We start from the raw sequence: 20486 nt of genomic DNA on the forward strand, positions 1-20486 counted from the left end.
TGAATTTTCAGTATGTAGAAAACAGTGTACCTGCACATAGTAAGAATTAAGGAATACTTGTTGAATTAAAGTCTATATTCTACAGACCCAATGAGTCTCCCAGAGTTTATGAGCCAGCCATGAGCTGGAGGAGAAATTTACCATTGACAGGATGGCACAAAGAGGGAGCTCTCTGGGAGATAATACTATACTGGTGGAATAGAAGAAAATGCTGACGTTTTAGGAAAGAGATTAACTTTATGCAACAGTTTAGAAGATTTCCTGAATCAGCTATAGAAAGCCAAAAGACATTTTTTTTATAAAGTGACTTGTCCTGAAAAAATAATGGAAATTTGGGTTTCACTCTCGAAAGGCCGTTCTGAATAGAACTACAACCAAAGCCAGATGCTAAATTATGAAATCCCTCTCCTAGATGTGATTTCCTCCTTTCTAATAAAACTCAGGATTGTTACTTATTGAGGTAGGATGACTCAGGAGTGTCTTTAAAGAGCTCAGTCAATCAGTAACTTCAGGCAAGGATAGAAATACCTCTTTTAGCAATGTAAAACCTATTGGCATTAAAAAAAAAAAAAAAACCTGCAATGGGAACTAGATGGAACACAAATGCAATAACATAGATAATAATAATAATAGTGTTTATATAATGCTTTAAAGTTCACACAGTAGTTTACAAATATTATTTTCTTTAAGACTAGCTTATAGCTAAATGGTTCAAAAATAGGACCACTATTTTCTACTTAAGCTTAATTATCCCCTCCCCAATTTTTCCTTTTTACTAGGTTGTAATCTCTGATTACTATTAGAAAGTTTTGTTAGTGACTCCTAAATGAGATGGTTGAAATAGGCTAGAACCACATGTGATAATATAATCTAAATATTGAATGTTCTTAACCATAACATCCAAAGGAAGTGAAGTAATTCCATGGATATAGGGGATAAAATCTTAAGAGCTTTTTCTTTTCTTTTCTTTTGCATCATAAAGCACCTATGGATGGTGAAATAAGACTGCAAATATTAATAAATAAAAAAAATTTTAAAATGAGTAATCCTTTCTTCAGCACATTCCAAAACTGTGTGATGGTCTGGCCAGCTGCAAAACTGTTCTTTAAAGATAGGGGATCCTTTAAAGGGTACTGTTAAAACTGACACTGGGACCTAGTCTCCAGGGACATTACTAATGTTTTGAATAAAGCATACAATAAAGCCTGTGGGAGGGTTCAATGAAGAGACTATTTTCTGACTGTCATAGACTCCAGAAAAAGAAAACAGAGTTTCAGGCAGTTGAATGTGACTAAATCTCATCATATGAATGATTACTTGGATGCAGAGTTTCAAGAGTGAGTCACTATCCCCTGGTAGCAATAGGAAACTTGTTTGTTCTTCTATTCCATGTGGGTTTCAGAAGTCCGCACCTCCAGCCAATGTAAAAGTTGACAAAGCTTCCTGCTGTCCTGCCTGCAGCTTTTCTGACAATAATAATGAGAAGAATTGCTAATATTTATGTAATAATTACTATGTGCCAGACACTGTGCTGAGTGCATTGTAATTATTATCTCATTTCATTCTCAACCCTGGGAGGTAAGTGTTGCTATATTCCCCACTTTGCAGATGATCAAACAGATAAACAGTTTTAAGTGACTTGTCCAGTCACAGAGCCAGTGTTTCATTTGAATCTGAATTCAGCTCTTCTTGCTTCCAGGCTGGGTGCTCTGTGTACTACAGCATCCTCTAGCTGTAGTTGTCAACATGTAAGTAATATGGGGGCACTAAAATGCAGGAGAAGAGCTGTTTTCTCCCCTTGTGACTGAATTCCCTGCACCACACTTTACAGGCTTCTGCCAGCCCATGCTAGCTCACGGTGCAAGTGTGCCCGAGTCACATCTCCAACTTAACTGACAGCAGCCACCTTCCCTTCACCCCCGACTGCTTCTTCCCCTGCAGGGCTGCATTTGTGCATGCACTGTGCTCTGTACAGTCATCTCTCTCCTTCTGCCTCTCCCTAACAGGCCCCAAGTGATAATATTACTAGTCACAGCTCTGCTTGTCAGTCAGATTTTGCAGCAAGCTACAACGTATCTCAGCAGAGGTAATACCATCTGGAATGCATTTGTTGCACCAAAATTTTAAATAAAAAGGGGGAAATAATATATCCATTTAGACAGTAACTATTAAACCAAGATGTCCATGCACGATTTAACCATGAGGAAATCTGAAGGGTCTACTTTTTTCAGGTATACTGTTAGACACTTGGGAAGAAGAGATTGTGGGTTAAAGAGAATACCGGATTTGGATTCAATGGATCTGGGCTCAAATATTGACTCCAAATAAAAATATCTATGTAGTATTGGGTAAACCTCTGGACCTTAAATTTTCCCATGTGTAAAATGAGAGAATGATCTCTATAAGATCATTTTCAGCATTTTTGCTGAAATCCTTTGGCTAAATCGACATGACATGTCACATTCTTGTGGAGTTACCTAACTAGTCAAAAGAAGCATGTCTAGGGCTAGAGATTTGGAATTGGAGAAGTTTCAGGATCCTGCTAAGGAAATCATCCTTTGATAATAATCATTTATTGATGCTAACTTGGGAAGAGACTTGAGAGAGAAGACACTTGTAATTTAATGGAAAGAGCTTGAGTTAAAATCCTACTTCTAATACTAAATAATAGCAACAGCAGCAGTCCCAACAATAGCCTTTATATATCATTTTAAGATTTACAAGCACTTTGTATAATTCATTTTATCTTCACAACACCCTTGGAAGGTGTTGTTTTTTTTTTTTTTTTAATTCCCATTTTGCAGTGAATTGTAAAACTGAGACTCAGAGAGGTTCACAAAACTAGAAATCATTTGAATCCAGTTTTGAACTCAGCACTTCCTGATTTGGTCCAGAGCTTTATATACCATACCACCTAGCTATCACATTTATTAGCTTTGTGGCCATAGGCAAGTCAATGAATCTCTCAGTTTTCTCATCTTTAAGCTGAGGGAAATAATATATGTAATATTATCTAGTAGAGTTGTTGCAAGAATCAAGTACTTTGAAAACCTTAAAGTTCTCTCTATAAATATCAGTTCTTATAATTATTTCAACTACCCTGCCTAAAGTGTAAATCTAACCATGTCACACCCTCAACACATACTTTAAAAAACTGCATTGGTTCCCTATCATCTCTAGGATTAAATATAAAATCCACTGATTGGAATTCAAAGCCCTTCATGACCTGACCCATCTCCCACTAGTCTTCTTTTCTAGTCTTCTTACACTTTACATCTCTATATTGAACACACACTGAGATCCAGAGCCTCTTCGCTGTTCCTTGAATAAGACACAGTGCCTTCTGACTTTGGGAATTTTTATTGGCTGTCCCCAGTGTCTGGAATGCTCACGCTCCTCAACTCTGTCTCCTGACTTCCTTAAAGTACTAAAGTCTTACTTTCTACAGAAAATCTTTCCTATCCTTTTAATTCTAATGCCTTCTCTCTATTTATTTTTTTCCAGTTTATGGTGTACATAGTTGTTTTGCAAGCTATCTTCCCCATTATACTGAGCCAATTGAGAACAGAAGCTGTCTTTTGCCTTTTTTTGCATCTCTAGTTTTTTGTGCAGTGCCTGCCATACAGGTGCCTAATCAATGTTTATTGACCATCTGACCACTTGTGAGTCTCTTTATTCCCCATTATTGCTTTGGTTCATGTAATCCTTCTTTGGTGAAGAAGGAGACAGAGGACAAATTATGAAGAATAATTCATCAAAAGTCTTCCACCTCTTTGAAGGTCTTCCATCTTTCCTCCTCTTGGGATAGCACAAGACATCAAGAACAGGATTCTCCTGCACTTCCTGCCTGCCTAAATATGATACATTATCTTTACTCCTGAAACTCTTTCCAACTCATGCTTCTGTGGGTCTCCCCTTCCCCCCGCTGGTTCTTCTCTTCCTATTCCTCTATTCATTCTTCATCTGTCTTTCCCCCATGGCCCCAACTACTCACTTAGGATTCCATCCTAAGGTTCTCTTATAAGCATTCCTTCTATAAAGTCATCAGGTCTTACCAACTATCCCCTTTGTGCTGATGACTTTACCTCTAGCTTCACTTTCATACCTCCCATCGCATACAGGACAGCTCCACTTGGTGATGTCCACTTCAAGCACTATAAAGGTTCCTAAATTCTCAGTGCAATTTAAACTTAAATAGGGATATCTTGTATGTCTAAAATAAAACTTTTACCTTCACCTACCCTCCAATTCTTCCCCCATTGATTTCTCTGCCTTCCTGACTTCCCCTTTACTGTCAATAGCACCTCCCTTAGGATCAGAAGCTCTGAGATCACCTTGATTCATAGTTTTCCTTCCCAGGTTCCTTCTCATATTAAACTAGATACCAAACTCTAGCATTTCTTCCTTCGAGAGCTCTCTCTCTGTTCCCACTGGTATCAACACAATCCAAGTTCTCTCCCAACTGGCCTCCCTGACTCCAGCTTTGGACAGGTGTATAGTCTGCACTCCTGTGCCAAAAGAAACCCTGCAGACAAGTTGTTGAAGCACCCATGTTCTGCACAAAATTTCACTGTTGGGAAGTTTGCCTTGAGTACAACCCTACCTCCCTGTGCTCCTGTCCATGGCTTTCAGGTTCTTGTTGCCTTCATTATATCTTCTAGCTATTCCCCAATCCCTTTTCCTAACCAGTCTTGTAAACTGAAACTAGATTCAATTTCCTAAAACGGTCATTGTTGCAATTTTAAGCCGTATTATTGATCTAGTGAGTTTATCCTATTATATATTTTGTTGTCCATAGTTGTTTGCATGTTGTGTCCCCATTTAGACTGAATCTAAAGAAAGAAGATTTCATTTTTCTTTGTAGCCCCAGAGTTTATAGTGCCTGAAACACAGTAGTGCTTAATAAATATTTGTTGACTTGACCAAACTGCCTCCAATCTAGCAAATTCAGTCCACATTTCCTTAGGCTGGAAATTAATATCCCATTACTGAATCTCAGTTTCTTCCATTAAATTGCTAAGGAAACCTGAAGAGTCTCATAGAGGCAGCAGTCCTTCTAGGTTCCCCCGACCTGGAAACCTAGTTCCCAAGTCAAGAAAGTGACCTCATAGATGTGTTTGTTAATTTTGTCATCTACTGAAATGGCAGCCATACCAATTCACTCCCTGTCCTACTAGTTCCCCCGCTCCTGATTACAATCTTGGGTGTAAGTTAAATGCCTGCATCATTTCCTCCTGAAAAATTATATCTTTCTTCATTTACCTTCCTCCTTCTCCTAAGGAGACCAATCTGGCTCACCCAATTCATTGCCCAACATCCTCTATTGTGCCCTTAGGCACTCTTACTCCATTTTCCACAAGCTACTCTGAATCCCTTTCAACAACATTTCTTCTACCTTCCTGGCTCTTTCCTGAAGGGTAGTCACCTCCTGCCATCATCTCCACTGGTGCTCTTGCCTTTTCCTACCTGCAAGGTAAGCTGGAAGGGTGAGCACACTTCTTGGTCCCATAGCTACATCCACATTTTTCTCATGCATAGAGCTAGGATCTGCCTAGCTGTCTGTCAGTATCCCCAGTGCCCACTGATGTCAGTCTTCCTTTCAAAATTCTTACTGGATCCCTTTTGTCTCTTGAGTTTTATTTATAGGACCATGGATTTAGAGTGAGAAAAATTTTACACTCCCATTTTACAGATGAGGAAACCAAAACACAAAGATATTAAGAGATCTTTTTAAGATCACTTAGATAGTAAATGGCCTTCCAGATTTTAAATCTTCTTCAAGGTCATCTGCTGGCATTCAAGGTCCTCTCCAGCCTCAGGACCTAATCTACCCTTCTAACTTTATCTCATAAGATCCTTATCTCCCTCAATATATGGCAACCTTCTTTCCTCTTAATTTATTCAGATTATCTTTAATGCTTGTAAGATCTTTACTCCCTCTTTTCATCAGATGAAAGCTACTCATCCTTTAAAGTTTAATTCAAATGCTACCTCCTTCAGGAAGCCTTCCCTGATCCTTAGTCAGCAATAATCTTTCCCTCTGGATTTACAGAGTACTTTGTTTTCAAACCTTCCAAGGTCCTTATCATGCAGCATTGTATATTGTACTCATTATGTTGGTATCTTATTCCTGTATTAGAGTATATGCCTTTGGAGGGCAGATATAGAAGAAAGAGGAGGAGGAGGAGGAGGAAGAAGGGGAACAAGAGCTAACATGTATATAATACCTACTATGGGTTAGGTACTATACTATATTATAAGCACTGTACTATAAATATTATTTTATTTTCACAACAATCTTATGAGGTAAGCACTATTATTATCCCCAATTTACAGATGAAGAAACTGAGCAGGGGCTTCCCAACATGATTGACTAATAAGAGGGAAAGGAGGAATACATCAGAGAATAAGCATTTATATAGTACCTGCTATGTGTCAGGTACTTTTTTCTTTCTTTCTTTTTTTTTTTTTTACAAATATCTTATTTAGTCCTTATAACAAGTCTTCTCTCTTAATTATATTTATTTTTCTCACTTTGCCCTCTTCCGTTATATCATTAGCCCCATTTATTCCTTCAGTTGAGTTCACTCGGAAAAAGGTTACCTGGCCTACCTAAGTGTGTAAAGCCAGACTTGATCTCCAGCCCTTCTGGCTCTCTCCCATCACTACCTCCTGCCTCTCTAGGGCAGCTGCTTCAGTGCTTTGTCATGATATCAAAAGGGTTTCAGAGGAATTCTCGGGGTGACCAGCTATCATCTCTTGCTCCTTCCATGTAAGCAGCCCATCTCTTCTCCCACTGGTACAATGCCTTGGTGATATCTATTTTTCCTAATTCTTAATTCCAACTTCCTCCTTGGGGACTAGAATGCTCCTCCTCCCCATCACCCGCCTCCCCATTGCCCTCAGTAATACTCCTCTTCTCTGGCACTAGCCTTCTACATCTTGCTGCCATATGGCAATGAGGGTAAAATGTTAGTATTGAAAGGATAGGCCTTTGCTTTCATACAGAGCCTGGGGTTAGAAAAAGAGCTTTGTAATTTCCTGAAAGCAATCTATTCTGCTGTCCAAATCTGGGTCCAGCGAGCTGTCCATCTGGACTGTCTGTTTTACACATACGTAGATGACAACAAAATGACTCTGAAATGTTTGACATTGCCGTATTTTCCCTGTATAGTGATTTCACATGATGAGTAGGACTGGTATTTTCTTCATTCAAAAGTAAGAAAACCTAGGTAAATCGACCTGGCTCCAGCAAGCAGAATCAGACCCAACAGTCAGGCCTCCAGACTTGCCATCCTAAGCTCTCTCCTTTAGACCATGTTCCCAGCTCACAGGGTTTCTTAATGACCAGATGGCATTCTAAGTGACAGTACTCGTGGCTGGATACAGAGAGAGAAAATTCTTCGATTTACAGGAAAAAGAGACTGTATCGGAGAAAATAGACATAACCATGAGTGAAAAGAGGTGCTAAGCAATGGTAGGAAGAGTTTTGAGAAGAGTAAAAGATGAAGGAGGGGAAAGAAAACCTCTAGAGTGAGAGGAGAAATAACACTTCTGCTTCCTCATAATATAACATTTCAATACAATACTAAAACATAAACATGACAACACAAGAAACCTTAGATGAGGACTGAAACAATGTCCAATAAGTCACAATTATGGAAAACTTAGTTCATAAAAATGCTGACCTCACCACAAGTTGGTAGAGTACAAAATGCAAGTTTTATTATTTTTGTTTTATGGATTAGGAAATAAAGACTATGGGTAGAGAAGTCACAGAAGTGAGACTTTTTCCACCCCTAAGTTGGTGGTGATGGTGATGATGGTCTTGGTCATTGTCAAGGTCAAGGTGATAATTATAGGTACCACGAGTCAAATTTGGGTGTTTTTTTTGACTCCATTAAACTATGCTGTTTTCCTAATTGACTCCCTTTGTTCACTACATCTATGAATGTTTTACAAACTAGTTTTATCAGCCCAGTTCTAGCCATATTAAATTATTAAGCTCATTTTACAGTCAGTAACAATGCTACAAATAATATCAAAGAGCTTTCAGATAAAACAAAGCCAGAAATGTTTTTCATTGAGCTAACTCTCTGTTATCTCACAGCAATTTAATTATATTTAAAAAAAAACAATTCTTTTTTTTTTTTATAAAATGGAATAGTACAAGTTGGTAGTGTTTGATGGGTGGGGTCTCACTGAATTTTAAAAGTTTTTAAGTTAAATTTTTTTTGTTAAATTTTAAAGTTTAAAAAAAAATGAGGTAGTACAAAACAGTATACAGAGGGGCCATCTTGGAGTCAGGAAAACTTTGGTGAAAATCCCATCTCTGATATCATTCTAGACATGTGACAAAAGGAAAGAACCCAGGTTTGCCCTGACCCAGTTGCGTTTCTATCTATCATTCCACAAAGGGAAATACTTACTTTCTCTTCCTCTACTATCTCCTTTTCATTTAACTTTTCAGTGCAACTGTTTAAGACCACAAGTTACAGATGAGTAGATGACCTGCATCACTGGAGGGAGTTTCCACATCAGAGAATTCCCCACATTGATTAAATCACAGATCAGTTCTACGCCCATGCTCCCCTCTTCAAGAAACTTTTTTAAGTTCTTAGAATTTGATTACATATATAGCAGCACTTTGCACAGATTAGGGGGAATTAAAAATACAGATATGTATACAAATTCCAAAAAATGATGAAACTTTATAGTTACATCAAAAGGGACTTCCCTCTTATATTCACTGTATTTCATGCCAGGATTAATATGCCAGTCAGTCAATAAACATTTATTAAGCACCTATTATGTACTAGGCACTTTGCTGAGTGGTAGAAATACAAAGAAAGGTAAAAGAAATTCTCTACTGTCAAAAAGCCTGAAATCTAATAAACAACTACATACAAACAAGCTATAGATAGGGCAAATAGCTAACAATCAACAGAGGGAAAATACTAGAATAAAGAGGGATTGAGAAATGCTTTCTATAGAAGATAGGATTTTAGCTGAGGCTTGAAAGAAGTCATAAAGCAGAGAAGAGGAAATAGAATGAGTGAGGGACAGTCAGTGAAAATGCAAGAATCAGGAAATGGAGTGTCTGGTGTGAGAAAGTATAAGGCAGCTGGTGGAGGGTATATGGTAGAGGGTTAAAGAAAACTTGAAAGGAGAGAGGGATAGAATAGGTCATGAAGGGCTTTGAGTGCTGAAGGTTTTTCCATTTCATCCTGGAAGTGACAGGGAGCTATTGAAATTTATTAAGTGTGTGTATGTGTTGGGGAGGATACAATAGAGGGGCCATGTGGTGTGACATGATAGAACCTGAATTTTAGGAAAATTTATTTAGTGATTAAATGTAGAATGGACTGGAATGGGAAAAGACTTGCACTAGGATAGGGATAGTGTCAGAAGTGAGAAAGTAGTATATTGAGAGATGCTGCAAAAGCGAAATTGATAGATCTTAGCAATAGAATGACCATGAGGGTGAGAATTACTGAGGAATTGAAGATGATACCTCAGTTTCAAGCTGGGGGGGAGGGGTCCTGAAGGGTAGTGGTATACTTGACAGTAATATGGGAATCTAGAAGAAGGGAGAACTTACAGAAAATATGAATTCAGTTTTGGACATGCTGGATTTAATATGGTTATAGGACCATAATCCTAATAAGCAACTGAAGACAATATTGGAGATCAATAGAGGTTAGAGCTGGATACATTGATCTGAGAATCATCTTCACAAAAATGATAACTGAACCCTTGGGAGCTAATGAGATCTCCAAGTGAAATATCTAGAACTCAGCTTCTTTAACTGTGGTTTACTACTCTATATGGGGTCTTGTAATTAAATGTGGAGGTCAGGAAGTTATGATTTATCATCAGTTTGATTTGTATACCTTTTTTATATGCCTATATTTACCCAAGGTCATGCAAAATTTCCCTGGTGAAAAGAGGTCACAAATGCAGTCTTCATCTAACTGATGAAGGGAATAGGATCAAGGACAGAACCCTGAAGAACACCTGTAACACCTACCTGCTAGCAGCCATGACTTAGGTGACAATCCAGCAAAGGAGACTGAGAAAAACAGTCAGATGGGTAGAAGAGAGCAGTGTCCTGAAAAACTTAAGAGAGAAGAGAATAACAAGGAAAGAGAGTAATTTGGCAGTATAAAAGGCTACAGAAATGTCAAGAAGGATGAGGATTAGGAAAAAGCCATCACAAGTGATATAGGTTTGGAGATAGGGAAAGGTATTGGAAGGATAATCTCAAAGTTAGCCTGTATTTATATAACTGCGAGTTATATTGTAGAGAAGTTGCTAAATAACTGAAAACTTTGGGGTCCTTTTTTCCCTGCATGCAATGTGATTGATCAAAAGAAAAAGGATAAATATACTGAAATGCTTAATTTACATTTGCAAATTGCTTCACTTAACTAAATTGAGATTCTTAAACACTTAAATTAATAAATCGCTCTTTGCCTAGAGCTCTGAAATGGATCATGATGTATGCAAAGAACACTAGGCTACTGCTCTGCCACTAATTAGTTATGTAACCTCAGATGAGTATTTTCTCTTGTCTGGACCTCACTTTACTTGTCAGTAAAATGAGAGGAATCAACTAGAGGGTCTCTTAAGATGTCTTCCAGGTCTAATAACCTATAATTCTGTGCTCAAGGTTGAACTTCCTGGTAAGTAGAAAAAAAAGCTGTCTTTAAGTATGATTCAGATTCATTCGTTTTCCTGTGGCCTAGATGTACCTATTAAAAAAATATGGAGGCAGCTTCTCTTTCACTGGGGTAGCACTATCCAAATATTAGTACAACCTTTTTACTTAACTGCTATCCAAAGGTCACTTCTCTCCAAACACCTCCTCTCTAGAAACAGGATGAGCAAAGATATAGCATCCCTCATAGGTTTGAGTCTTCTAAATGAGACTGAAAGTTTCCCAAATTATATCATTTCCCCTGTGATCACTCCCAATCTCACCTATGAAATTTAAATATTGTTTTTACATTAAAATCCAATTTCCAGAAGAAAAAAAGAATGGGAAAGTTAAAAAAAATTTGTTTGAACTCCTACTGAGAAAGTAAGGCATGATTTTAAATCACCTTACCCAAGATGGTCCATTGAAATAGGGACTGGTGATCAATCTAAGATTGAAACACAGAAAATTTCAGGAGAAAGAGCAGGAGGGTGGATCTGGGACTAATACATATGAATAGGTAACATCTACACTCTGTCTCATCCCTTGGTAGAGGTGTGAGGACACAAATATGGTACACTGCACATATTTTCAGATGTTCATATACTTGTTGATCAGCTATGTTGATTGTTTTCCTCTCCTTTTTCTTTAAAAAGTTTTTGTCTTTAAAATATTCTTTGTTATGTGGAATGGTTCTTTGGGAGGGGAAGGAAATGCGATACTAGGAGGAATTGTGATGATGTTTTAAAAAAGGGGGGGGGATACAAATCAAGAGACATCAATATAACCTTATTTTTAAAAAGAAAGAATAGTCACTATGTAGAATTGGAAATCACAAAACAAAGAGACCTTGAAGGTTTGCCAGAGAGACCTTCAAACCAGCTGTGGTAGCCATATTCTTCTCCACCCCTTCCTAGAACTGGTTTATAAGATTCTAAGGACAAGATTTTACTGTCAGTACCACCCCACTCCTTCAAAGGAATCAAGACTGTGGGGAAATTTCTTCATCTGTAATAATGATACCTGTAACACCTACCTCTTGGGGATGGTGGAAAGAAAAGACTGGGTAAACCGGAAAGTGCTGTAGAAATGTGACCTAGTATCACTAGACCAAAATTTTCCGTGCTGAATTGGATTAAATATTTATTCAGTACCAGCTATGTGAGGAGCATTGGGAAAATGACCAAAATAAAATAGTCCTTGCTCTTAAGGGGCTAACATGGTATGGGGTAGGGTGGGAGCTGGGAGTGGGGAGGATTATAAATTACGGAGAGGGCATTGGATTTGGAGACAGAGGATGGATCTGGGTTCAAATCCCATCTCAGCCCCTTACAACTTCTATGGCCTTAAACAAAGCATTTATCTCTTCTGGCCTTCATTTTTGTCATGAGTCATATTGGAGAGTTGGGCTAATCAATCTCTAAAACATCTTCTAATTCTAAATCTTTGTAGGATGACACAGAAAAGTAAGGACAAATTATATATATGAGAGAGAGAGAGAGAGAGACAGACAGAGAGACAGACAGAGAGAGAGAGATGTATACACACACACAAACATATACATGCACATGCACACACATATATACGTGCATATGTATACATATAAATATGTACACATATATGTATATTGTATTGCAAAATGACAGAAAGCAATGTCAAAAAGGACATCAAATGGAGGACTAGGACATAAGGCTGGCCAAATAGATGGGAGTTAACTTGTAAAGATCCCTAAATGTCCAATAAAAGAGTATATATATTTACCCTGGAGGCCATAAAGAGACACTGAAGATTTTTTAGTCAAGGAATGACATGGTCAGATTGGTATTTGGAGAATACCAAATTCATAGTTGTATCAAAGACAGATTAGAAAGAACTGGGAAACAGGATGACTAATTAGGAAACTGCTGCAAGGCAAGAGGTGTCCTCAACTATGGTGGAGGTTATATGAATGAAATGTGGAGTCCCATGCAAGAGTCAATGATATGGAAGCAACATGACAGGACTGGGACTAGCTTGTCCTTCAGATCCTTCTAGCTCTTTGGAGGATCTATGAGCCTCTATAAGTTTATGAGCCTGCTACCATTAATACAAAAAGCAGGACTTGTAATTTCAATTAATCATCGTGTGTCACTTTAAGAATCATTCACTTAGACATGGACCTACTGAATTGTTCTTTGAACACAATAAAGTGAATCTGGGACTAGGATCAAGACTTACAAGGTAAGAGTCAACTAATAAACAGAAAATTGGCAACAACAGTTGCTATTCACTACATAGGCTTATTTTGCTATTATTTCCCCTTAGGCTCCATTGCAAAACAAAGCCAGATTTGTATCTGCAGAACATTCTTATGGTAACTGGAAGAAATTATCACACCAACAAAACTGTCGCAAACATCTACTGCAGTGATGGCAGCAGTCCTTCTCCCATCAAAGAGCCTCTGTCATTTAAAGATTCTTGTAAAAAAGGAAAAAAAAATGTGTGAAGACATGCCCCCATTTAAAAAGCAGGCTGTTGTCCTGTTACAAGGAAAGTATTAGCACCAGAAGCATCCTAAAGAGTTGTGCGTGGGGAAGAGAAGCATTTAGAAATACCATGAGAAGAAATCGGGACATTTGGATATCAACTCAACAAGCATTTTGAATAGGGGCTTATAATGTTCTCTCCTAAGAACTTCATGGTGGCTGAGCTCTTGAAGGTTGAACTAGTGGAGTGTATGTAACCTCTGGCAGGTTCCACCAAATGGGAAGGGTCTCAAGTTCAAGGTCAGAGGTGAACAGTTTGGCCTGCCATCCAAGGACAAATGCAACTCAGTTTGGAAAGGTTCATCAACAAATGTGAGTCCATTAGGGGACGGACAATGAATCATGGGGGTCATCTACAGAAGCATAGAAGTACCACCTATGCCAAAGAAATTGTAGAACCTTGGAAGTATTGAAGTATACATGCGTCAGTGGGGAGAGACAAAAATGAAAAAAAATCATCTTTACCTCTTCTAATAGGAGAGATGTGCCATATAAAGAGAAGCTGGGGGAGGAAGACATGAGATTTGGAGTTGAAGCTCAGTTTCCTCATCTGTAAAATGAAAGATTGGACTCAATTGCTTCCAAAGTCCCTTTCAGGTCAAATTCTATGGCCCTAAGCACAAAATAATACCCCAAAGCCAGAATTTTATAATTTTATAAGAGAGAAACAAAGACTTATTCAAGGTCCAAAGAAGGAAAGCTCAGCACCGATCTCTGGATGAAAAGGTATGTCACTTCTGTAATTGTCATATTAATATAAATGTCCATTTCTCATTCTTTCTTAAGTCAGCATAACCTTCCAGTTTTACAAGTTATTATCTCAATTAAGAAGCCACATAAGTCAAGGGCTCTTAGTCCTAAGGAAAATCTGGTGCTTAATGCTCTGACAATATCTGAGTGGCAAGGCTGAATGCTAAACATGATTTTGGTATTACGTTCATGAAAAAAAGATGACTTGTTTACTTTGTTAGCATCTAGTTTTTGTTGTTTCAAATAAAATTATGTCTGGTCATGCTGTGCTGAAAGCACACTGCCAGTTCCCCACCACCCAACTGCCAACTCCCCACCACACACACATATACAGATACACACACAGTATTCCAGGACTGTGGCTTAAGTATTAAATAATATTACCATTTGGAAAGGGAAGGAGAGAAAGCAATGGAAGTGTTTTTGTCCCCAGGTCCTTCCAGTTAGTTATCAGAGTGAATAAAGGCTAAAGGGAATGGTCACTAGCCAATGATGAACAGAAAGGAATAGGACTGTTTCTCTGGACAACACAATAAGGATGTAGGTTTTCTGGCAACTAAAGGAGGAATCTGAGGGGCTGAGGGGAGAACCCAAAAATCCCTGTGATCTTCAAAAGAGATTGGGCAAAGGTGCTATATAATTCTTCTGAGTCAGAATTGAGATAATAAACCTACTATTTTTATAGTTTTTATGTCACATCGAGTGATAGAATGGCAGAGTTGGAAAGGACTTCAACTGTCTGAGTCCAACCCATACATAAAAGAAATCCTGACCATGACATCCCCAAGTCTGGCTTCTGCTTGAAGACCTCCAATGAGGAGTATCTATGACTTCCTGAAGTAGCTCCTTCCATTTTGGGAATATCATTTTTTTAAATTGTCACTGACATGAAGTCTAAATGTGTCATTGTGCAGCTTCCTCACATTGCTCCTGGTTCTACCTTCTGAGACCATTTCAATTGTGATCCCTTTACCACATGATAGCTCTTCAAAGGCTTGAAGACAGCTATTGTTACATTCCCACTTCACCAGTCTTCTTTTCTTCTAGGCTAAATACCCTTAATTCTTTCAACCAAGCTTCTTATGGCATGAATTCAAGGCCCTTGACTGTCCCTAGTTGCTCTTCTCTGGAAGTCCTCCAGGTCATCAATATTCTTCTTACACTACAGTATCCAAAACTGCAAAACAACCCTCCTGATGAACTCTGACCAAGCAAAGGACAGAAGGATTGTCACCTTTCTAATCCTGGAAGAAAAAGGAAAGAAGGCTTTTAATCCTTTCCTTTCTCCATTTGCATTTGTATACATTTCATTTCTTCATTCCTTCAGTAGCTAGTAAATTCATTCATTCAAAGACCATTTGAATATCTGTCATATGCATATATAAGATACATGTAGAGGTTCTGGGCTCAGTGGCTGATCTTAAAGGATTTACTGCCTAGCTGTAGAAATAAAACTGTGAAAAATTGAGTATTACCTGAATTGTCACAGGTAATAAGAAATTAAGTAGTAAGTGAGTGGCAAGGTTTTAGAGTCAAAGGTGGGGAGAGGAAAGAGAGAGAATTCATTGCTTCCTGGTGGGAGAGGTAAAACAAATCAGGAAAAAAATTGCTTCTATTTCTTTGCATTCAAATCATCATTATATTTGATTATAAACTCCAATTGGGAAAAGCAAGTCATTTTGAATGAATTTATATATATCTACACCTGGAATTATGTATAAATGAGCTCCCAATAATAATTTCACATATTGGTTTTTTTAAGGCAAAATGTTGCTTATTTCTCTAGTGTCAGCCCCTTCAACAGCACAGTAAAGACATAAAACACTAGAGTGGACATATAAAATTCTTAATCTCCTTCTGCATAAGCCTAAGGATCAGTAATATGTTTTTATCTTTTTAAGACACAAGCATAGCAAAATCCATTATCTGCTGGGCCCCTGAAAGAATGGCTCTTTCTATGGTCCGTCTAAGAGTAGGAAAGAGTAAGTCTTCTTGGCAAAATTTAAAGTTATGCCCCATTTGGATAATTGCATTCTTCTTGTGTATAGAGACTGTGTTTTATTCATCTGTGTATTTCCTTCAGTATTGAAAATAGGCTTCTCCACATAGTAGGCACTTAATGATAAGAACTGCTTATATATAGAAGAGAGGCAGGTTGTCATAATAGATAGAGGTATGAATTCATACTTATAAGATATGAAATCTGCACTTGGTAAAGGAAGCTTCTTCAATAGAAATTCTCTTTGCCCATGAAATCACAGGCCGGGTCCCTATCCTTTATATCTCAAAGTGTGGTTCAGAGGGTCTACAAATTAAATATTAGCTTTTATTTCTATTATGACAAATATCTATAAATAAACACAAACTCTTTGGACAGGTTCTCAATAATTTTTAATATTTTAAAGGTATTGAAAGTTTAAGAACCACCTTTATATATGTAGCCACAGTCACTTTATGCCATTTGCTTCTCTCAACATCACTGTGAGATAGAGAGCCAATGTGTCAGAATTCCCAGTAGGAAGGTAAGGAATCTGAGACCCAGAGAATTTAAATGCTTTTGCTCAAGGTGAAGGTCACACAGCTCTAAGATGTTAGACAATCACCTGAGCCCAGATTCAAGAACTCTTCCCATTCCACCACATTGCTGCCTCTCAAATGTTTGCTAAAAGAATCAATCAATTAGCTAATTAATTTAGTGCCCTGGAACACTTACTCAATAGAACTCCAAAAACTGACCGGCTGATCCCCATGCTGAATTTCTTATCTTTAGCACTTAGGGAGGAAAGCTGGCTGCAGCTATTTAAGTTGTTTTTTTTTTTTTTTTTTCCCATCCCTGAATCATTCTTGTTTACAAACACTGATAGTTTGTTACCAGAACATCAATTGATTGAAGAAAAACATTTTCACTCCTCCAGCAAAAGTAAACACCAGGAAACCTGAGCTCAAACCCACCTCTGACTCTTCATAGCTGTCGGATTAATCTTTCAAGCCAATGAGTCTCGATTCCTTTATCTTTAAAATGGGAGCAAGAATACTTGCATGACTTACCTGGAAGGGTAAGTTTGAATCCCATGCCCTGCCTCTCCCCAGCCCCAGCCTGGTCTTCACGCTTCCTGATAGGTCCTATTCAGACACTAACTCCATCCTCGGGCTCTCGTTGCTCCTCTCTTACCCCCCTCTGACTCCTGCTAGCCTCATTTGTCCCACTCTGTGTCAGAGGGCTAAGACCACAAAGCAAGGGAAGAACAGAGTGTAAGTTACCACTCAGTGAAATGAATTGAAAATGGCTAAATGGTACTTGAGTGACCTGAGATACAGTGTTAAATTTCCATCCTAGCGCCAGAGAGATCAGGCTGAAGCTGTTAAGCTACCATGTCAAGCCTCTTCTACTGACGGCAAAATGGAGACACAAGGCAATTAAGCAAATTGCAAGCACTGAGCAGAGCCGAGAGCGATAATGGACCAGTCATCATTCTGATCCAATCCTGGGCTTGCCCTCTTTTAAGAGAAAGGGGAAAAAACGTGAGCATCTTCCTGATTTCAAGTGTGCTTTTTGTTTCCTGCTTTTAATATAACGTGAGTGATGAGGGCTCTTTGCTCTGATGAAGTGCGCCTTACTCTAAAGCGTGAGAGTTTTAGTAAAATAATTGCCTGACTGGGTCAGGCACAAATCTATCTTGCACCTGAAGCTGACTATTCAGTCCTGGTCCCTGATGTCATTGTTGTTTACAGACACTGATAGCTCATTACCAGGACCTCAGTCAGTGGAAGGAAAGCACAGGACAAGCATAGATCTGCCTTGATGTGGCCGGCCGGAATGGCTGAGGTGGCAGGGAGCAGGGGAACCTCTGGCTTGACACACTGAAACGACTTCACTGTCATAGAGCGGAGTGTTCTTTCCTGACCATGAAATGCCCTCCCTTCCTCCCCAGGGCGGGAGCAGCTCTTCTGTTTTTTAAAGCCAGTTGCTGGTTTCCACAAAACTGGTTGAACAAGTCCAACAGCTATATCTGAGGGCAGCCTGCAACACTCTGTTACCGTGAGATAATCTGCCAAAACAAATGGTAGGCACTGGGTAACTTCATAAGGGAGGGTACCAGACAGGAAGATGTGGGTCCCATGTTCGGATGACTTGCCACCTAATTGGAGAGCAAACAACTCAGACTAGATGCCTCCTAAGGCACGCTGCTAATCACTATGTGAGAATTAATTAATATTGGATCAAATGGATGCCAAAGCAGGTATCTCAAGTGATTTTTCTTTAAGGTTCATTCAGCTACCTCCTACACAAAACCTTCCCTAATCTCTTTCCCAATTGTTAGGGCCCTTTCCCTATTGAAATTATTTTGTACTTACATATATACCTATATATAGAGAGAGACATACATGTGTGTATATGTATATATATTTGTTCTGCCACCATCCGACCCAAATAGAATGTAAGTTCTCTGAGAGGAGAATATCGTTTTTTAGATTTTGAATTACCAGCATCAAAAACAGCAGCTCGCATGTGTTACGTATTTAATAAATGTCTGTTGAATGAAATTTAAGTGGATCAATGATTTAAAGTTTTTTTCTTAAAAAAAAACACTAAAATTTAGAGAAAGAGAAACATTAATCTTAATTGCAGAGGAGAGAAAAATTCTTATCCCTTGCACAAATGGAAGAAATTACTAGAGACAAAACAGATGGATAGGATTATATAAAAATAAAGGATTTTTTGAACATATGTGTATTACCCAAGGGTCTGTGCTTGACCCTCTTCTCTCTATATTCCCTCCCCTAGAAATCTCATCTACTCCCACAGCTTTCACTATCACTTCTATACAGATGTCTCCTGAACCTATATCTCTAGTCTTATGCCATATTTTGAATTTCAGACCTGACTATAACCATTTTCACTAGGCTAACTTGGAATACTGGAATCCTTCCATTGGAAGTCTCACAAATAACTCAATCCAATTCAATTCAACAAGCATTTCTCCAGTACTGATTATGTGCTAGGAATTGTGCTGAGCCTTATAGATACATAGACAAAAACACAACATTCTCTGCCCTCAAGGGAGACCTCTATACAACATAGCCAAATTTAAGCTGTTTGTCTTTCTCCTCAAATTCACTCCTGTTTCTGACTTCAATTCCTATTATTAACCCAGTTTCCCATCGTTAAAATCTTGCTTTTGACTCTCCCTCACTCCTCATATCATTTACCAGGTCCTAGTGGTTCCATTTCCATTTCTCTAGAATCTTTCTTATCTTCTCTCCTATACTCTGTTCCTATTACAATAACTCTAGGGTAAGACCCCAATATCACTTACCGAGACCATGGTAATAGCTTCTTAAATCCTTTCAAATCATCTTTCATACTGTTGCCATAAAATCTTTTCTGAATTCAGACATGGTCCTATAATTCTTCTGCTTAAAAATCTTCAATAGCTTCCTATGGCTTCCAAAAGAAAGTTCACACTATTTTATCTAGTATTCAGGGCCTTTCATAATCTGAAATTGTTCCATATTTTAATCCTTTCTTCTTACACTGGTAACCTTTGCATATACTATATTCTAGCAAAATTGGTTGACTTTCTGCCATTTCACTATATTATGTTCCCTCCTGTCTCTTTAATGATTCAAACATTATTTTTAAAAAATAGCTTATTTTACTTTAATTCATGGAACAAAACAAACATTTCCATAATATGGTACGATAAAAAGATGATTATGCATGAAACTGCAAATCTACCGTGTACAACTTGCTATTTCCTCCAAATATACCACAAAGTTATGATATAAATTTCTTTTTTTCCTCTCTCCCTATAGAGGGCTGAAACTCTTGAGTCGTTGCACTGAGGTCGGTTCAAGCACTTAGGGCTAATTATCGATTGGACAATACTCTATGGGCATGTGCTTGGGGAATGGCCCTTCCCGCTATCCTGTGCTGGCCTGATAATTGGCGTATACAGAGAATTGTAGGAGGGACTAGGGGGTGGAGTATGAGCCAGAGTCACTTTGGCAGTGGACGAGGAAGAAGGAGGTTGTGGAGATCCTGCATCCATCCCCTCACTTCTACCCTTAAAGACCAAGAATAAAGACTAAGGACTTTTGCTTATCCTGATTCTGGCTGATTCTAAGGTATCCTGGGTGCTATTGTCTCATCTCCCCATACACCAACTTTGAAATAGCTACCATTAGACACAAATAGGTATATATATACACACATTATATATACATACACACAACAGACATATTATATATATATATATATGTATATATATGCAGATAGCATCTCTCTAGCATCAAACTTTATCTTCTAAGCCCATGCCCTCTGATACCTCTACTCCTTTTCCTAGTAAAAATTTCTATCCTTCTTTAAGGTTCAATTCATATGCCACTTTCTCCAGGAAGTCTTCTCTAATTCTTCCAATTAATAACAATTGGTTCTCTCAGATCTCTGTTTTGAACCTCTAAAATAAATATCATTGAATATTGCATTTCATAGTTATATGTTTGTGTCT

The 20486-nt window shown here is 38.3% G+C and overlaps 1 protein-coding gene and 1 long non-coding RNA gene across 4 annotated transcripts in view; one reads left to right on the forward strand and one right to left on the reverse strand.

Moving 5' to 3' along the window:
* The window catches only part of MGLL (monoglyceride lipase), a 187432-nt gene that overhangs the window by 129098 nt on the left and 37848 nt on the right, over positions 1 to 20486 (reverse strand). The gene's annotated exons all lie outside the window — the stretch shown is intronic.
* Positions 12385 to 20486, forward strand: part of LOC127552930 (uncharacterized) — a 71809-nt gene continuing 63707 nt past the window's right edge. Inside the window, exon 1 of the long non-coding RNA XR_007951623.1 lies at positions 12385 to 13950. This is a non-coding gene — a long non-coding RNA (uncharacterized LOC127552930). The remainder of the gene's footprint in view (positions 13951 to 20486) is intronic.

The sequence above is a fragment of the Antechinus flavipes genome, chromosome 1 (genome assembly GCF_016432865.1).
Source record: "Antechinus flavipes isolate AdamAnt ecotype Samford, QLD, Australia chromosome 1, AdamAnt_v2, whole genome shotgun sequence".
NCBI lineage: Eukaryota > Metazoa > Chordata > Mammalia > Dasyuromorphia > Dasyuridae > Antechinus > Antechinus flavipes.